Here is an 18,588-nt window from a genome sequence, read left to right on the forward strand (position 1 = left end):
GGGGTGGAGGAAAAGGTTTTGGTCTGTCTGTTCTGTGTGCTTACCGGACGCAGATCAAGGAAGCAAGCAATCCAACTCCATTAGAATTAGTAAGTACTAGCAAGGGAATGCATTAGCTTATTTTTGTTTTGGCTTGTGATTTTCTCTGTGCTGAGAGGAAGGTGTATTCCTGGTTTTCTTTTTGTAACTTTAAAGTTTGGCCCAGAGGGAAATTCTCTGTTTTTTAATCTGATTGCCCTGTAAAATTATCTTCCATTCTAATTTTACAGAGGTGCTTCTTTTACCTTTTTTCTTTACAATAAAGTTCTGTTTCTTTCAGAATCTGAATGGGGTTTTTCTTTAGTGTCCTAAAAAACCCCAAAGTTGGTCTGTGCTCATCTTGTTTATGCGCAAGCCTCCCCAGGAAAGGGGGTGTGGAGGCTTGGGGGGATATTAGGGGGGAGTAGGAACTCCAAGTGGTCTTTTCCCTGAGTTTGTCTAAATCACTTGGTGGTGGCAGCGTTACGTAATCCAAGGTACAAGGGAGAATTTGTGCCTTGGGAGTTTTTAACCTAAGCTGGTAGAAATAAGCTTAGGGGGTCTCTCATGCAGGTCCCCACATTTGTACCCTAGAGTTCAGAGTGGGGAGGGAACCCTGACATATGCTAACATCTAAGCAGGGTCCAGAGCAAAAAAAAAGAGGGTCAGAGAAGCCTTATATATATGTGTGTGTAAATTCAACTGTACATAAGAAGTTCAGATTCCATCTAGGGGTCAAGACTTAAATGAGGTGTCAGAGGAGGGCCCATGAAACTTCTAAAGCCCAATAAGGGTGAAGGGTGGCTATTAATGCAAATTAAAAGCACATAGTGTAATCTCTGGAGTATAAAGAGTATACCAAAGATTTCTGAATGAACCCTACTTTCAGTAGGAAATATCTACAGAAACAGACCAGAGACAATTAGAAGTTTTGATGAACTGGTATATATCTGTATATGTTTATATCAATCATCATCAGTCCATTCCATTTTGTGAACACCATTTTGATAGTAAATTGCCATGTGCTCTTCAGTTTTGCACTGTAACCTTCATCTTGGGTTAAGACACGTAGGAGATGTTAGGATAAATCCTTATATCTAGCAGAGGATCTAACAATGGGAAAGCCATCAAGAGTCCTCAGTCTTGAGGATCCTTCATTCAAAAGGGTCCACCCTAGAACCATAGTCCAGGGGAAATATTTTTCCCAGGTTAGACCCCTGGGTAGGAGGCTGGAGTTAAGTAATGATTACCTGACAGGGGATTTTGAATCTACTTGGAGGGTCACCTAACTGAAGGGCCAGAGCTCTATTTAAGGGATGGATCTTGTGAGCAAAAGTGCTCTCTCTCCAGTCAGTCATTGGTGGCCAACAGGAAGACTGAGCAGGAGGACTCTGAAAGGACACAAACCAAAACTCAAAAAAGCATTGGAGTGGTGAGGACATTAGAGGGAGGGGTTTTGCATGCACATTTGTTATTTTTCCCTATAGTTATAACTCTTGTGCTCTGACTATGAGTAAAGTGTGTCTGGTTTAGAAGTTCCTTTTGCATAATCTCTGTGTACCTTTGTTTAACTGTCACACGGTCCCCAAAGGATTAAACAGTAAACCAGAGTACCTACAAGCATGGAGATGTCAGGAGGGTGTGCTTAAACTATTGGAGGCTTAAGTCAGCTGGACCAGGGGATCCCATATCCCAGGAAAGGATGTGTTGTCCAAGAGTATGTCAAAGAGGCAGACTAAGGCAGTATCTGGATGGTGTTCAGACCCAGTAGACTTAAAGGCGCATGGGATCCAACGGTTGAGAACATTGCAGCAGCCTAGTGTCCAACCATAAGGGGAGCTCAACCAGCGCTGTAACAGAAATAAAAATTATTTTAAAATGTCTTAATATTCCAGATACAGTCACAATTATTCATGAGTGTATGCTCTTTGGTTAGAGTCCTGATTGTCATATATGACATGAGGAAGATAATTTCAGTGAGCACAAGTTCATCATATCTTAAACCCTTCTGCAAACACAGGCTCAATAATTATACATATGTTCCTAACCAGATGATAGGAAAATGTATATAAAAAGTAAATCACTAAAACACACAGATGTCCTGAGCCTCTTTCAATAAATAAGCAGTCTGATGATGTTTCCCAGATTTTGACTCTACTCTTTTTTTAGTCCTATGTTCTGTTACAAGTAGCCATTTGCTACATGTTAAATGATGTCACCTCATGTTCCATAAATAATTTTTGTTCACATTGGTACATCTGCTTTCAGTTCAGAAGCTGAAAGTCCAGTCTGATGTTTTGGCAGACAAAAATGGAGCCAATCCTAGGACAAGCAGGTGATTTTTCTCAATTCACACTACTTCACAATGGTAGCATTCCATACCTGTATAACCTTTGATACCATTCAAAGGTTGAACAAAAGAAAACAGAATGAAGATATTACCTGATACTATTTATTTTTACAATTAAGGCAGTACTTGTTTAATTTCAAGGGCCAAATGGGTTTGAACAGGATAGGCAATCAGGAATATGGGATTTATTAATCAGTTTGTCATTAATACTGGCTTAAAAGTCATGGGAGTGTTACTATTTAAATATTTAAGCCAACTGTGTTATTTTTAACAGTGAGCCTTCTGATTACATTTTGATATGTTTCACTGCCAAATTTTCAAAATTTGTTTTCTATATTGCACCTGTTAAGTACTCAGAGGAGCAAATCAGTAATTCTGTATGGAAATTGTGCACATGAAGTGTAATTTGCATTTGCAATTAAATATTTGCATATGTACACTTATACTTTAGGGAGCAACACAGAGGTATAGTTTTGAAAAAGATTAAGATTTCAAACTAAACTATGTAATTTTCACCAGTTGAGGATCTGGCTCCATGTGTTCAAAGGAAGACAGGGCAAACTGATGTGTTAACTTTACATTTGCTATTAATACATTTTATTTTTGTGCTTGAAAACAAGACTCGCAATTTGCTCTAAATTAACCACAAGTGGGTGGGCTAGACCCAGGAATCACTTGGTGCAATTATATGTCTCTGCTATGCAGGAGGTCAGACGAGATGGCCATAAAGGTCCCTTCTGATCTCAAATTCTATTATTCTGTCATAGAACACAGATGAACTAGAAAAACACACAGGGAAGGTTTCATTGTGATCTACGTTGGAAAATGATAAATGGTCTAAAAATCTGAAATACTTGCTACTGGAACAATAAAATGCTTGTTTTAAAACGTTCACTTTAGTTTTCAGTAGTCTCATAACAGCAGATCCGAGCCAGGACGGGTACTGGCATAAATCTGTGAATTTGTAAAACAGTTTATTTAGTGGTTAAGGACTTGATGTCTCCATTGTGCTTTTAGTATGTACTGTTGACATGGATTGTAAAAATAGTTTTATTTTCTTTGGCTATAAACTCTATGTATGATGAAGACCAAGCTAAAGATAATGTTGCAGCTAAATTTCCTCCCATTACTACCTCAATGTTAAATTCCCAAAAGGATGTGGTGAAACACAGATTAAAACTATCAGATATTTTAAATGAACGAACAAAATTGAAAGGAGAGGGGAGGCAAGGGAGAGGGGATTCCAGCATAGGCACTGTTTTCACCACACATTCTGGCAAAAACTTTCACCTGTTTCCATATTCCAGTAGTCCCTGTAGGAACTGCCCCCATTACTTTCAAACAGCCACAAACAAATACTGCCTGCCCCTTACGTTTGTTGTTCTCATTACAAGCCCAGCTATTCAGAAAGCCTGCCTACTGCGGTCCAAAATACAGTTTAATAAAATCCACTCTCTTAGGAAAAAATGTTGCTTTCTAGGGGATACATAGCAACAGAGCATACAAAGGTTTAACACATCAGCAGAGAAATTATCAGACCTGTTGAATTCCAGCAGGTCAGCTGTTCATTAAAAATGGCTCTTGCTGGTGATAGTCTTAGAGACAGTGGAACGGAAGATAGAGTACTCCCCTCATCTCCCCCACAGAAGAACTCTTGACTGAAGTAAGAATGCCATCACCTGTTACCGGATTATCAATGGTCTGAGATGAGAGTGGTCCATTTCATTGGAGAGAGGCAGCCCAAGTGCTACTGGAGTGTTGAAGGGACAGAAACTACACATCACAAAGATCAACAGGGGGAGCTTCAAAAAATTCAGATTCAAGATAGGAATGATCTGCAAACTAGAAAATAATCCAGTTTGCTATCTCATAGCTGTTAGCTCTGCAATGCCAGCACAGAAGTAAAAGCTAGCAGAGATTTGTTTTCATATCTAATATCAGCAGATATCCCTGTGAATACAGACATAGGGACCAGATTTGCTGAGTAAGAAGATGTTATCTACATAGTCCTTTTTGGAACCACCCTCTAAAAATCCATTGTTCTCACTACACTCTTGCTTTCTCCTCCTGCCCTTCTCAATTCCAGCATTATTGTAGAGCCCAATATTCTCAGCAACACCTAGAGTTAAATATTAATACATTACCCCATGTGACGTTATCTCATTAAAATGTGACCATGCAAACCATCTGTTATATAATTGCAACGGATCTTATACAAAGTATGACACATGGCCAGAAAGGGTTAAGCAGCTCGCAGGCTAAATAACCCAAAGCCAACCTTTAGAGACATGTTAGAAGAGTATGCAAATTGTAATTAGGGCCATTCTATGCTAGATAGGCTAGAACTTTGAAATGCAAACCTATATTGTTAGAAATTAAAGGTGATACTAATTGTAGGTGTTTACTTATATCTTGTATGTTAGCCATGTAAACAGACAGTTCCTGTCTATCACTATAGCTCTTGATTCAGAGATCAAAAGGGAATATTAACATTTAGATAAATCTGGGGTGAAATAATGTCATTGTCTATATGTCACTTTAAAGTTTGTGATAGGCTGCCTAATGGGTAAATTGCCTTATGTAAATCCGTGTAGCTAATTACCGATGATGCTTAGGAAATAGGTCCACTTCAAAGTATCCGTGATTGCCTATTGTTCGCCTAAGGACTCTGAACTGTAAAAAGATGCATTGGGTCCCAATCCTTTTTACCTCAGATCTGCTTGATGCTTCACGCAGGGGAAGCTTAAGACACAAAGATAAGATCCAAGCCCTGACTGGAGAAGCCTGAATATAAACATTGCACTATAACCTATGAACTAATTCTGAAAGAACTCTTTGCAACTACAAAGCTCACTACCTCTGCAATGTTTCAGAGTAGCAGCCGTGTTAGTCTGTATCAGCAAAAAGAAGGAGGAGTACTTGTGGCACCTTAAAGACTTAGGGCATAAGCTTTTGTGGGCTAAAACCCACTTCATCGGATGCATGGAGTGGAAAATACAGTAGGAAGATATATATACACACAGAGAACATGAAAAAATGGGGGTTGCCATACCAACTTGAACGAGAGTAATCGATTAAGGTGGGCTATTATCAGCAGGAGAAAAAAAATTTTGTAGTGATAATCAGGATGGCCCATTTCAAACAGTTGACAAGAAGGTGTGAGTAACAGTAGGGGAAAAATTAGCATGGGGAAATAGTTTTTAGTTTGTGTAATGACTCATCCATTCCCAGTCTTTATTCAAGCCTAATTTAATGGTGTCCAGTTTGCAAATTAATTCCAGTTCTGCAGTTTCTTGTTGGAGTCTGTTTTTGACGTTTTTTTGTTGAAGGATTGAGACTTTTAGGTCTGTAATTGAGTGTCCAGGGAGGCTGAAGTGTTCTCCGACTAGTTTTTGATTGTTATAAATTCTTGACGTCTGATTTGTGTCCATTTATTCTTTTGTGTAGAGACTGTCCAGTTTGACCAATGTACATGGCAGAGGGGCATTGCTGGCACATGATGGCATATATCACATTGGTAGATGTGCAGGTGAACGAGCCTCTGATAGTGTGGCTGATGTGATTAGGCCCTATGATGGTGTCCCCTGAATAGATATGTGGACAGAGTTGGCAACGGGCTTTGTTGCAAGGATAGGTTCCTGGGTTAGTGTTTTGGTTGTGTGGTGTGTGGTTGCTGGTGAGTATTTGCTTCAGGTTGGGGGGCTGTCTGTAAGCAAGGACTGGCCTGTCTCCCAAGATCTGTGAGAGTGAGGGATCATACTTCAGGATAGGTTGTAGATCCTTGATGATGCATTGGAGAGGTTTTAGTTGAAGGCTGAAGGTGATGGCTAGTGGCATTCTGTTACTTTCTTTGTTGGGCCTGTCCTGTAGTAGTGACTTCTGGGTACTCTTCTGGCTCTGTCAATCTGTTTCTTCACTTCAGTAGGTGGGTATTGTAGTTGTAAGAATGATATATACCATCATGTGCCAGCAATGCCCCTCTGTCATGTACATTGGCCAAACCGGACAGTCTCTACGTAAAAGAATAAATGGACACAAATCAGACGTCAAGAATTATAACATTCAAAAACCAGTTGGAGAACACTTCAACATCCCTGGACACTCAATTACAAACTGGAATTAATTTGCAAACTGAACACCATTAAATTAGGCTTGAATAAAGACTGGGAGTGGATGGGTCATTACACAAACTAAAAACTATTTCCCCATGCTAATTTTCTCCTATTGTTACTCACATCTTCTTGTCAACTGTTTGAAATGGGCCACCCTGATTATCACTACAAAAGTTTTTTTTCTCCGGCTGATAATAGCCCACCTTAATTGATGAGTCTCGTTAGAGTTGGTATGGCAACCCCCGTTTTTTCATGTTCTCTGTGTATATATATATCTTCCTACTGTATTTTCCACTCCATGCATCCGATGAAGTGGGTTTTAGCCCACAAAAACTTATGACCTAATAAAGTTGTTAGTCTTTAAGGTGCCACAACTCCTCATTCATCTCTGCTATGAATCTGAATCTCAGGAATTGTACTCATGTTTGTATGTATACTGATCTTTTAACCAATACTCACTCTCTCTTTTCTTTTTTAATAAATTTTAGTTGAGTTAAATAAGAATTGGCTGTAGCGCGTATTTGGGTAAGATCTGGGATATTCATTAACCTGGGAGGTAATGTGTCCGATCCTTTGGGATTGGTAAAACTTTCCTATATGACGAATAAGATTTTCAGTAATCCTCATCATATTTTACTTGAGTGTGTGGGTGGAGGCCTGAGGCTGGGTTACTTTAAGGGAACTATGTTGTTGGCTTCTGGATAACCAGTGAGGTATTATAGAAGCTGTTTTGTGCTGGCTTGGTAAATCTAAGTATTGGAATATCCACCAGCTTTGGGTATTGTCTGCCCCATTCTTTGCAGTTCACCCTAATTGAGTGACCTCAGTTGGCTCCCCTGGGACTCCGGTCACACCCTATTTAAAAGTGGAGGTTCCAAGCTTTCAGTTAGCAAACAGCATTTTAGTTCTAGCTCTAGCAACTCTAAAATAGTCTCAGAATTGAAGCTGAACTGACCCATACTTACACAGTGTAGTGCTATGTCCACCTCAAGTGGCTGGGCCACATAAAGGATTATCACTCTGCACAGTCATTCTGCTAACAACCCCAGGCCTCTAAGTTCAGGTGGTAGATGCTCATTCTCTTGATCCAGAGGTTTGATCCTCATCATCAATGACCCATCCAAGGGCCCGATGTAACAAAAATATTGCGTTAATCAGATCACAAGATGCTGGCCATTGAAATCGTTACTCATCCTTCAGATCAGCTATGCTAGGTTGGCACTTTCCATCGCTCAGAATACCAGGTAGGTCCTCATAACCCTAGCTTGCAGCTTCAGTGTTATTTGACTCCTTCTTCCACTTACCACCACACAACCAAGCAGTCACCATGTCCTGCTGCCTTGTTCTCTGTCTCTCTTTACCATCTCAAAACTCAATCCCTTCCTTTCTGATCTCATAGCTAAAAAGTCTGTCCTGAGTATCTTTCACCTGTATCACTGCAACCTCTCCCACCTCCTCAATTCCTATTTTGTTCCCTTCTAGCCCGCTTAAACACCAGCTAAACTTCTCCCTCCCCATTTGGGCAATGTTTCTTCATTTACTGGTGCCCTCTACTCCCTCACTTATAAAGGTCAAGCTTAATTACTCATCCTTGTCGTTAAGTCTCTGCATAACTCTAATGCCTACGTCTATGCTCCCATTTCAGAGCACTTCCAACTCTCCCCTGATCCTAATTAATTCCACCTCACTTCTCCCTTTGCTTCTGTTACTTGAAGTTCTCTCCCCCATACTGCAAGCACACTTCTTTGAGATCCCTCATCAAAACACGTCTTTCACAGAGCCCACGTATACTAAACCATCTCAGTGAAAGATGCTCTCATCTTTTCATAGCTGAAAAACCAAAACCACACATTACTCTATGAATCCTACTTCTCTAGCAATAGTTTTCTAGTTGATTAGTCAGTACTGCAAGGATTTTAGAATCAAGGCTAAAGAGGAAAATTAACCTGCAGTTACCACAAATTCCCTCCAGAAGAAGGGAAATTGACCTCCTTTATTCCTTTTTAAAAATTTTTGATTCAGTTTAACAGAGATTTCTGGAAATTGGACTGTTTATTATTGATTATTTGTGTTGCAGTAGCACCTAGGAGCGTCAGCCGTGGACCAGCACCTTACTGTGCTAGGTGCTCTACAACCAGAACAAAAACAGTCTCTGCCCCTAAAGAACTTACAGCATCTCTATTGGAATTACTCAGGTCCTAGTGCCTGGTTGGACTTCAGTGAGTGTGTTGCATCAAGAATTTCCTGATACATTTGGAAGACTGTCTTTTTGGGAAGTTTTTCAAGGGGTCAGTAGTATCTACAGAAGGTCTTTGCTAAGTATCCTTTCACAATAGTGAATTTTAGGACTTCTTATTCTTCACAATTTGTAATATTCTTAAGTTTTAAAATATTATTTGTGTTTCTAATTATTTTCAATTGTGTGTATATGTGTATGTTTGGGAAGCTATTGATTTCCATCCCGTTATCAAAGCATGACTATAAAGCATGTCAACAAGTCTACGAATTGGCACTGTTCTCCAGGGTGAAAGTAACTTAAAGGATGTACCGGTACTCCGGAGTCCTGAGCAGGGGGGGCATGGCCTCAACTGGAAGAGGTAGGGCCAGGCCCTTTAAATCAAGATTTAAAAGCCCCAGGGCTTTGGCTGCAGCTGGGAGCCCCAAAGCCTTTAAATCACCCCCAGAGCTACCAGCTGCAGTGGCGGGGTGATTTAAAGGGCCCCGGGCTTCGGCCGCTGCTACTGCCCTTTCAATGATCGCTGGAGCCCTGCCGCCACTACCCCGGGGCTCTGGCAGTGGGGCTCGGGGGGCACTTTAAAGCGCCAGCCTGGGGAAGCCGGTCCAATCCTGGCACGGCATACTGGCTCTTGCTGGTACGCTGGACCGGACCGGACCGGCTTACTTTCACCTCTGCTGTGATACCTTCTAGCGGCTGACTCGTACTTGGAGCTGTAAGGATGCTGCCTCTGGGGGGACACAACTGAGAGCATCAATTCAGGACAAATTGCTCAGAGCAGGGTAGTTGCAGCCCAAGGCTGGGTTTCCTTTACTATTAAGGCACACCAAACCAGCTAAACAGAGAGGACTTTGGTCTCACCCCACTGGCTAACCATAAGTCATACAAGCAATTCCCTTAGTTTCCCAGTATCACCACCAGTGCCACTCATTATGGGGACGAATGGTTATGAAAACCAATACCCCAGTAAAAGAAAAAAGGTTCTCCTGATCCCAAAAGACCAAGTCCCAGACCCAAGTCAATATACAAGTCACATCTTACCCACAAATCACACTGTTGCCAATCCTTTAGAATCTAAAATCTAAAGGTTTATTCATAAAAAGAAAGAAATATAGATGAGAGTTAAAATTGGTTAAATGGAATCAATTACATACAGTAATGGCAAAGTTCTTGGTTCAGGCTTGTATCCGTGATGGAATAAACTGCAGGTTCAAATCAAGTCTCTGGAGTACATCCACAGTTTGGATGGTTCATTCAGTCCTTTGTTCAGAGCTTCAGTGAAGCAAAGTCCTTCCAGAGGTAAGAAGCAGTATTGAAGACAAAACAGAGTAGTTTCCAGGGCCTTTTATATTCTTTCTTTTGTGGGCGGAAACCCCTTTGTTCTCCTGTGCAAAATCACAGCAACAAGATGGAGTTTGTAGCCACCTGGGCAAGTCACACGTTCATGCATGACTCAGTTTGCAGGCGGCAGCCATTGTTCACATGCTACCTTGAATGTCCCAGGAAGACCTTTTATGTGGATTGGAGTCTCCCAAGGTTAATTGTTTCTTGATTGGGCACTTAATCTGCAAATTCCTTTCTCAAGAAGCTGATCAAATGTTTCAGTAATGCTACTTAGAATCAAACACATTGAGATACGAGTACATAGCCAATACTCATAACTTCAACTACAAAAATGATACACAAATACAGATAGCATAATCATAACCAGCAAATAATAACCTTTTCATAGACACCTCACATGACAACTTTTGTACAATATTTGCTGCAAATATATAACAGTGGTTGCAACAATAATCTATACAGTCACAGTTTATGTCAATAACGTCACAGGAGCAACAGAAGAAAAAATATTGTAGGGTCATTTAAAACAAACAAATGGTCTTCTAACATCAACAGCAAAGCATGGGGTTTATTTAATATTCAGAAAATGGAAAAATCCCTGCTACATAACAAAATTACAGTTTAAAGGCAGGTTAAATGTCAGGTTTTCAGTGCACTGTTTGATAGTGTCCTTTTAATTCTGTCCATTTAGGATCTTGTAATAATACTGCATTTTTCTGCTTGTCTATTTAGACTGTAAGCTCTTTGGGGCAGTGACTGCTGTAGCCTAAAGTTACCTGATCTGGGAGTATATCCAGGACAATTAAAAGCTGGGGTGTGAGCTCCTCTTGAAGGTCTAGCAACTTTTCCTGTGACAGGGTCTCAGTTAATAAAAGCTGATTCCTGTAGCATATGAGTCTTGAGAAAGCTAAATATACCAGATAGTGTGTGGTATACACAACAACCTTTTGAGATGAGATAAAAGTATTAACAGCTTTCATATCTAATTTCCTTTTATTAAATTGTGTATTTTACTTAGAAACCAAAAACATTACTAAGTACAGTATTTGTGAAGTAGTAAAAAATATTGCTGTGTTTGGAAAGCACTCTAACCACAGAGTGGTTTAAAGATTAATTACCATTGTATTGAGAACATTTTTCACCTCTTCTATTGTTCAACCAAAAATATCCTCTTCAATGAAAACCTTTTAAAGTAACGTTTAACGTCCTTTTTAAAATTAGTTGTTTATTTATGAGAGACATTTGTGTATATGAAGTCATTACATTTGTTATCCCTTCTTGGAATTACTTTGCTTTGATCCTATCTCTCATAGCATTATTACCATCCAAGTTAGTGTATGCTCATTGAGAGAGGGAATGAGACTTGACTTTAGGTTTTTCTAGATCACCACCAGGAACTAAGCTTAATAAATTGTAATATTGCAAATTAGATACATTTAAGGGATTAATCACCTCTACATGCATTATTTTCAATGATGGGACAAAAACACAAGAATGCATAGTATAACCAAAGGATCATGTAAGACCTTTTTTCAAGAGATTTCAAAGGCAGAGATTTCAAAGGCAACTAGGAAAGTTTATGTAGATTTCCTCCATTTATGGCATCTTACTATATTGTAAGGATAAAAGAAAAGGGAAAAGTTTTGGAAGGAAAATAAACCCTCAAGCTAAGTTTAGGTAACCTCTAACTTAACTTTTCCTTTGGGCAGGTTATTCAGTTAATCACCGTCTGCAAAGTTTCTTTCTTCATCCTCTGAAACATGGTGTTGACCACTGTTAGAGACAGTATTCTGGACTAGATGGAACACAGGTCTGATCTAGCCATTGTGACACTGAGCCAGAAAGGGTTAAGCAACCAGCAGGCTAAAGTGACCCAATTGCAACCTTTAAGAACATATTAGAGAAGTATTGAAATGATAAGCAGGACCATTTCTTGTAGATTGTTGTCAAAGCCATGTTAAATGGTTGAGGGTCCTGTACTCTTAGAGAATTATAAGTAAATACTAATTGTGTATGCCTGTGTTTACCTATATCTTGTTAGATGTTAACAATGTGATCTAATCAGCTTGTAAATGCTAAATTTCTTTTCCTGTCTGTTACTATGTTCTATTGATTCAAAAGGAGATATTAGCCATCAGGTGAAACGTGTGGTGTAATAATAACATCATTGTCTTTATTTCTCTCTGAAGTTTGTAGTAAATTACCTGTGAACCTTTGAATGGTGAATTCCCTTATGCTAATCAATGCAACTAACTACCTGAGTATACATAGGAAACAGGAAGTGAATTCTTTGCTTCAGTCTTCACGGCTGAAAATGTTAGGGAGATTCCCAAACCTGAGCCATCTTTTGTAGGTGACAAATCTGAGGAATTGTCACAGATTGAAGTGTCACTAGAGGAGGTTTTGGAATTAATTGAGAAACTTAACAGTAACAAGTCACCGGGACCAGATGGCATTCACCCAAGAGTTCTGAAAGAACTCAAACGTGAAATTGCGGAACTATTAACTATGGTTTGTAACCTGTCCTTTAAATCATCTACTGTACCCAATGACTGGAAGATAGCTAATGTAACGCCAATATTTAAAAAGGGCTCTAGAGGTGATCCTGGCAATTACAGACTGGTAAATCTAACGTCCGTACCGGGCAAATTAGTTGAAACAATAGTAAAGAATAAAATTGTCAGGCAGACAGAAGAACATAAATTGTTGCGCAAAAGTCAACATGGTTTCTGTAAAGGGAGATCATGTCTTACTAATCTATTAGAGTTCTTTGAGGAGGTCAACAAACATGTGGACAAGGGAGATCTAAGGACATAGTGTACTTAGATTTCCAGAAAGCCTTTGACAAGGTCCCTCACCAAAGGCTCTTACGTAAATTAAGTTGTCATGGATAGGAAGGGAGAGCCTTTCATGGATTGAGTACTGGTTAAAAGACAGGGAACAAAGGGTAGGAATAAATGGTAAATTTTCAGAATGGAAAGGGGTAACCAGTGGTGAGCTGGAGCCGGTTCGCACCTGTTCACGCGAACTGGTTGTTAAATTTTGAATGGTTTAAAATTCAACCTCCTGGGAAAATACAGACATATGGTAACCCTGTTGATACAAAAAATATATACTGTGGCACATCCCTTAAATCAGAACTTTTTATAGGGAACCGGTTGTTAAGATTTTGGCAGCTCATCACTGGGGGTAACTAGTGGAGTTCCCCAAGGGTCAGTCCTAGGACCAGTCCTATTCAACTTATTCATAAATGATCCAGAGAAAGGGGTAAACAGTGAGGTGGCAAAGCTTGCAGATGACACTAAACTGCTCAAGATAGTTAAGATCAAAGCAGACTGAAGAACTTCAAAAAGATCTCACAAAACTAAGTCATTGGGCAACAAAATGGCAAATGAAATCTAATGTGGATAAATGTAAAGTAAAGCACATTGGAAAAAATAACCCCAACTATACATACAATATGATGGGGGCTAATTTAGCTACAACTAATCAGGAGAAAGATCTTGGAGTTATCGTGGAAAGTTCTCTGAAGACGCCCACGCAGTGTGCAGCAGCAGTCAAAAAATCAAACGGGATGTTAGGAATCATTAAAAAAGGGATAGAGAATAAGACGGAGAATATCTTATTGCCCTTATATAAATCCGTGGTACGCCCACATCTTGAATACTGCGTACAGATGTAGTCCCCTCATCTCAAAAAAGATATACTGGCATTAGAAAAGGTTCAGAAAAGGGCAACTAAAATGATTAGGGGTTTGGAACGGGGCCCAGATGAGGAGACATTAAAGAGGCTACAACTTTTTTCAGCTTGGAAAAGAGGAGACTAAGGGGGGATATGATAGAGGTCTATAAAATCATGAATGGTGTGGAGAAAGTGAACAAGGAAAAGTTATTTACTTGTTCCCATAATATAAGAACTAGGGGCCACCAAATGAAATTAATGGGTAGCAGGTTTAAAACAAATAAAAGGAAGTTCTTCTTCACTCAGAGCACAGGCAACCTGTGGAACAACTTGCCTGAGGAGGTTGTGAAGGCTAGGACTACAACAGGGTTTAAAAGAGAACTAGATAAATTCATGGAGGTTAAGTCCTTTAATGGCTATTAGCCAGGATGGGTAAAGAATGGTGTCCCTAGCCTCTGTCTGTCAGAGGGTGGAGATGGATGGCAGGAGAGAGATCACTTGATCATTACCTGTTAGGTTCACTCCCTCTGGCGCACCTGGCATTGGCCATTGTCGGTAGACAGGATACTGGGCTGGATGGACCTTTAGTCTGACCCAGTATGGCCATTCTTATGTTTTTATGAAGTGGCTTCAAAGCAACAATGTATATTACCTGTTCTTCATCGAAGGAATACCCACTGTGTTATCTGTGTCAAGAGCCTACTGTAGCCTGCCAGAGATCTATAAAAGAACTCTAGGGCCTGATCCTGTCATCTCAAGTCTGCTTGAACCTTGTCAGGGGAGGTTTGAATCACAAGACTGTGGTCTCCAGCTCTAGTCTGGATTACCCTGCTACTTTTAATGGAACAATTTGAACACTTTGCACATGGACTGTCTATTTGGACTATAACTTAATTAACTGATTCTGGAAGGATTTTTTTACAACTCAGCAGCACACCATCTCCGCTATGAAACTGACCTAAGAACTTTATGCATATCTGTATTTATAATGATCGTTTAACCACAGTACTCTCTTTCTTCTCTTCTTTAATAAATCTTAGATTAGTTAATAAGAATAGGCTGTAAGCATGTATTTGGATAAAATCTGAAATATTCATTGACCTGATGGGCAATGTGTCTCATCTCTTAGGATTGGAAGAACTTTATATATAGTGAATAAGATTTTAAGTAATCCTTACCATATTTGACTTGGCGGTCTAGTTGGGAGCCCAGGGCTGGATTGCTTTTGAGGGAGCTGTATTTTTGGCTTCTGAATAACCAGTAAGGTACAATATTGTAGAAGCTGTTTTGTTGCTGCCTTGGTGAATCTAATTATTAGAATAAACCACCTGTTTTGGGATTGTCTACCCCATTCTTTGCAGTTTGCTCTGATTGCGCAATCTCACTGTGGCCCCTCCAGTAACCACAGTCATGGCCATAATTTAGATTATGAAGTTATACATTTTGAATCACTAGAAGTAATTTTCCCATTGTAAATCTGGGAATGTTTTGGTTTCCAGTGTTATAACACTTCCTTTCATAGTCTTATTAATTCACGGGGCCTTAAACCTGTCATTCTTCTACGCCTGTATTTTGCCTATTCTGCACCTCAAGCCAACATAATTTTTCAGTCCTGGGTGTGTAATTCCCCATTTGGAAGAAAAAGGAACATTTTTCCTGAACAAAGGGTAAAAAGGATTTTTTTCAGTAATTAAACAGAGTCTTTGTTAAAATAAAGAGTGTCATTTGACAGATAAGAAATAGCCACTGGTTTCTTTCACTGTAAGTGTATCCTGTAGCATTTGCTGTAAATATTTATGCACACTTGACCATAAAAATAAGGGAAAAGGAAAAAAATGTACGAGATAGTTATTTAACATATTGTTACTTCTTTTAGCCTAAGTGGCTAGCCAAAAATACAGAGTCTTGCTGGTTGTTCCAGTTAGGAGAAATGTGGTCAGATACCTTTGATACAAATATGTTTATTTACAAGGAATGTATAAAGTCCTGTTTCCCTGAACACAAAAAGAATCAAACAACAGAAGCCAGTTTCCTAGCTTGCAGCCCCAAACCTCTTTTAGCCAGAACCTCTCAAAAGCCTATGTCTGTCACTTCCCTTACACACACTCTCACAAAGCTCTCTGTCCACATAGTTCTAATTCCTGGGCAGACTTGCATATGCTTTTTATTTTAGGTGGGAGTTGTTATAATGTATCTGAGATGTTTCTTACAACTATCTTAAATGAAGGGTGGCAGTTACACCCAACAGCTTCAATGACATTTTGACCAACCCATATCAATATTTTGTGAATCTTTGGTGGTCCTCAAATTTTTATGAAATGTCTGATTTTTGAAAGGAGCAATTATTTTGTTTTATATTTATTATTTCTTTGTTAATTTGTGTAATATGCCTCTTTTACTGCCCCATTTGTCTTTTTTTTTTATGTACGGATTTTATGTTTAATATACCATGGTAAAAGAAAGGTAAGTAAAATAGGCATAATATCCAAAGTGAAGTTTGCTAGATTTTTAGTGTGATCTGCATTTTGTCTATGGAAATGCTTTGGAAAACTTCAAATAACTGAAGAGTAACTCATTAAAGAATCAGCTTCTTCCCTCTCTTCAGTCCCATGATAAAGTTTACTTAATGTGACCATTTCAAAATTCAGCAACTCCTGTCTCCTCTACATTCATGTGGGAGAAAAGTCAAGACTCAAAGGCACTTTAGAAAGGAATAGGAAACATACAGAACAATTTTTTAAAAACATGGAAAATGAGGGGAACTGTTGTTCCTTTCAATGTCCTACAATTCCAAACGTATGTTCTTGTTGTGAAATTATGTTTCCTTAAATCATTTATAACCTAAAGTAGTACTATTATCTCTTCCAAACAGAGGAATGGTTCCTATGATCAACCCCCCAAAACCCTTGGCATAGTGGAGAATCAAGACCTAAAAGTGTAATCATAGGATCCATTCCTCTGTTTGGAAGAGATTGGGCCCTCAAAAAGCAGAGATTGAAGAGGCCAAGGCTGAGATAGAGCAGATCCACATCTTGAGTTTGGAGTTGTCTTACAATCCATGCCATATATAACAATGTTTTAACTCCAAACAAAAGCTAATAATAGTTTCTGATCTTAATTTACAAATCAGTGTTTTTAAACACATTTTTGAAACCTTACCAGGTTTGAAAGATTTATCTACAGAACCTAATCATTGACCACAAGTCTGTACAAATAAATTCTTCTGCTACTTACACCAAAATGGATTTAGCAGGTACTGTCCCAAGAAAAGAATCACCCTGCAGTCCTGTAAAGAGTAACAACAATGTTCAAGCGGCAAAGAGTCCTGTGGCACCTTATAGACTAACAGACGTATTGGAGCATAAGCTTTCACATCCAACAAAGTGGATATTCACCCACGAAAGCTTATGGTCCAATACGTCTGTTAGTCTATAAGGTGGCACAGGAGTCTTTGCTGCTTTTACAGATCCAGACTAACAAGGCTACCCCTCTGATACTTAACAATGTTCAAGAGGTCCTAACTATTAACTACTAGCTGCCAGCAGCCTTGTTTGTATATATAGGAAGAAATCAATAAACGGCCTCTGAAAAGGGCAAGTTAGCCCCCCCCCCCCACACACACACACCACTATTTTCTATGGTTTAAAACACACACACACACACAAGAATTTTGCTGAACTTGTATATAGGATTTTTGAAAGCACTCAGCATTGAAATCAATGGTAAAACTCCCTTTGACTTTAATGGGAGCACTGAATGTTTTTAAAAACCCCACCTGGGCATCAGAGCTTATGGTTCACTTTGATAATGGGTGGCTACAACTTGACTCTAAGGGTATGTCTATACTACTACCCGTCGAATCGGGGGGCAGCGATCGATCCAGCGGGGATCGATTTATCACGTCTAGTCTAGACATGATAAATCAAACCCTGAGCGCTCTCCCGTCGACTTCTGTACTCCACCGGCATGCGCGGCGCAGGCAGAGTCGACGGGGGAGCAGCAGCAGTTGACTCACCACAGTGAAGACACTGCGGTGAGTAGATCTAAGTACGTCAACTTCAGCTATGTTATTCATGTAGATAAAGTTGCGTAACTTGCCCGGCAGCTCTGCAACCTTTGGCCTTGTTGAATCCCTGGATGTTTCCAGACGTTCAGGTACCACCACGTGGCCAGGTGAGCTCCCGTCCTTGTAACCTGTACTTGGCAAGGGGGTTATCAATTCTTTCTTCAATCTGGTTCAACACAGCTCAACTCTGTTCTTCTTGACAGCACACTGCAAACCATATCCATTCTCCCAGCCCTTCAGAAAGAAGAGATGGGTTAAGGAGGATATAAGTGCCTTTCAAGGAGGTGGAATTTATTAGCTCTGAGGGAGTAGGTGGACAAAGAAGAGTTTGTTATTGGTATTGGTTTGTTTTGTATGTGTATTTTATAAGTGTATAAAAATTTTTAATTTCAAGATTAATCCAATGTCTCTGTTTTTTCACCAACACCTTAGCCTGTACTGAGAAACAGACATATAGATAGCATGAGGCAGTGGTGTTCCGTTTTAACAACTAATCCCTCTGCAAAAAGGGAACAATTGCATTCTGCATTAGGAGAAGCTTATAGATGCATTTTGAGGGTTGTCCCAAGAATAATGATCTGCAGTAGTTTAGTTTTGGAAGTTAAAAATAAAAGCTAAGATTTTCACCATTTATGGTGTGTGGATGTCTGTTTATACTGCACTCTACTTTTGCAGAAATTAGTCTAATCAGTTTCAATGTTCCCGTTGTTGTACACTAGCACAATGTTGTACTGCATAGGTTTCCAGTCCTACAAGGAAGTTTTGTATCCAAAACAAAACA

General features: G+C 39.5%; 1 protein-coding gene and 1 long non-coding RNA gene across 2 annotated transcripts in view; both read right to left on the reverse strand.

Moving 5' to 3' along the window:
• Positions 1-18,588, reverse strand: part of ARHGAP6 (Rho GTPase activating protein 6) — a 499,309-nt gene that overhangs the window by 439,829 nt on the left and 40,892 nt on the right. The window lies entirely within an intron of this gene.
• Positions 9,783-18,588, reverse strand: part of LOC142072940 (uncharacterized) — a 46,553-nt gene continuing 37,747 nt past the window's right edge. Inside the window, exon 2 of the long non-coding RNA XR_012669556.1 lies at positions 9,783-18,041. This is a non-coding gene — a long non-coding RNA (uncharacterized LOC142072940). The remainder of the gene's footprint in view (positions 18,042-18,588) is intronic.

Source organism: Caretta caretta, chromosome 1 (genome assembly GCF_965140235.1).
Source record: "Caretta caretta isolate rCarCar2 chromosome 1, rCarCar1.hap1, whole genome shotgun sequence".
Lineage (NCBI taxonomy): Eukaryota > Metazoa > Chordata > Testudines > Cheloniidae > Caretta > Caretta caretta.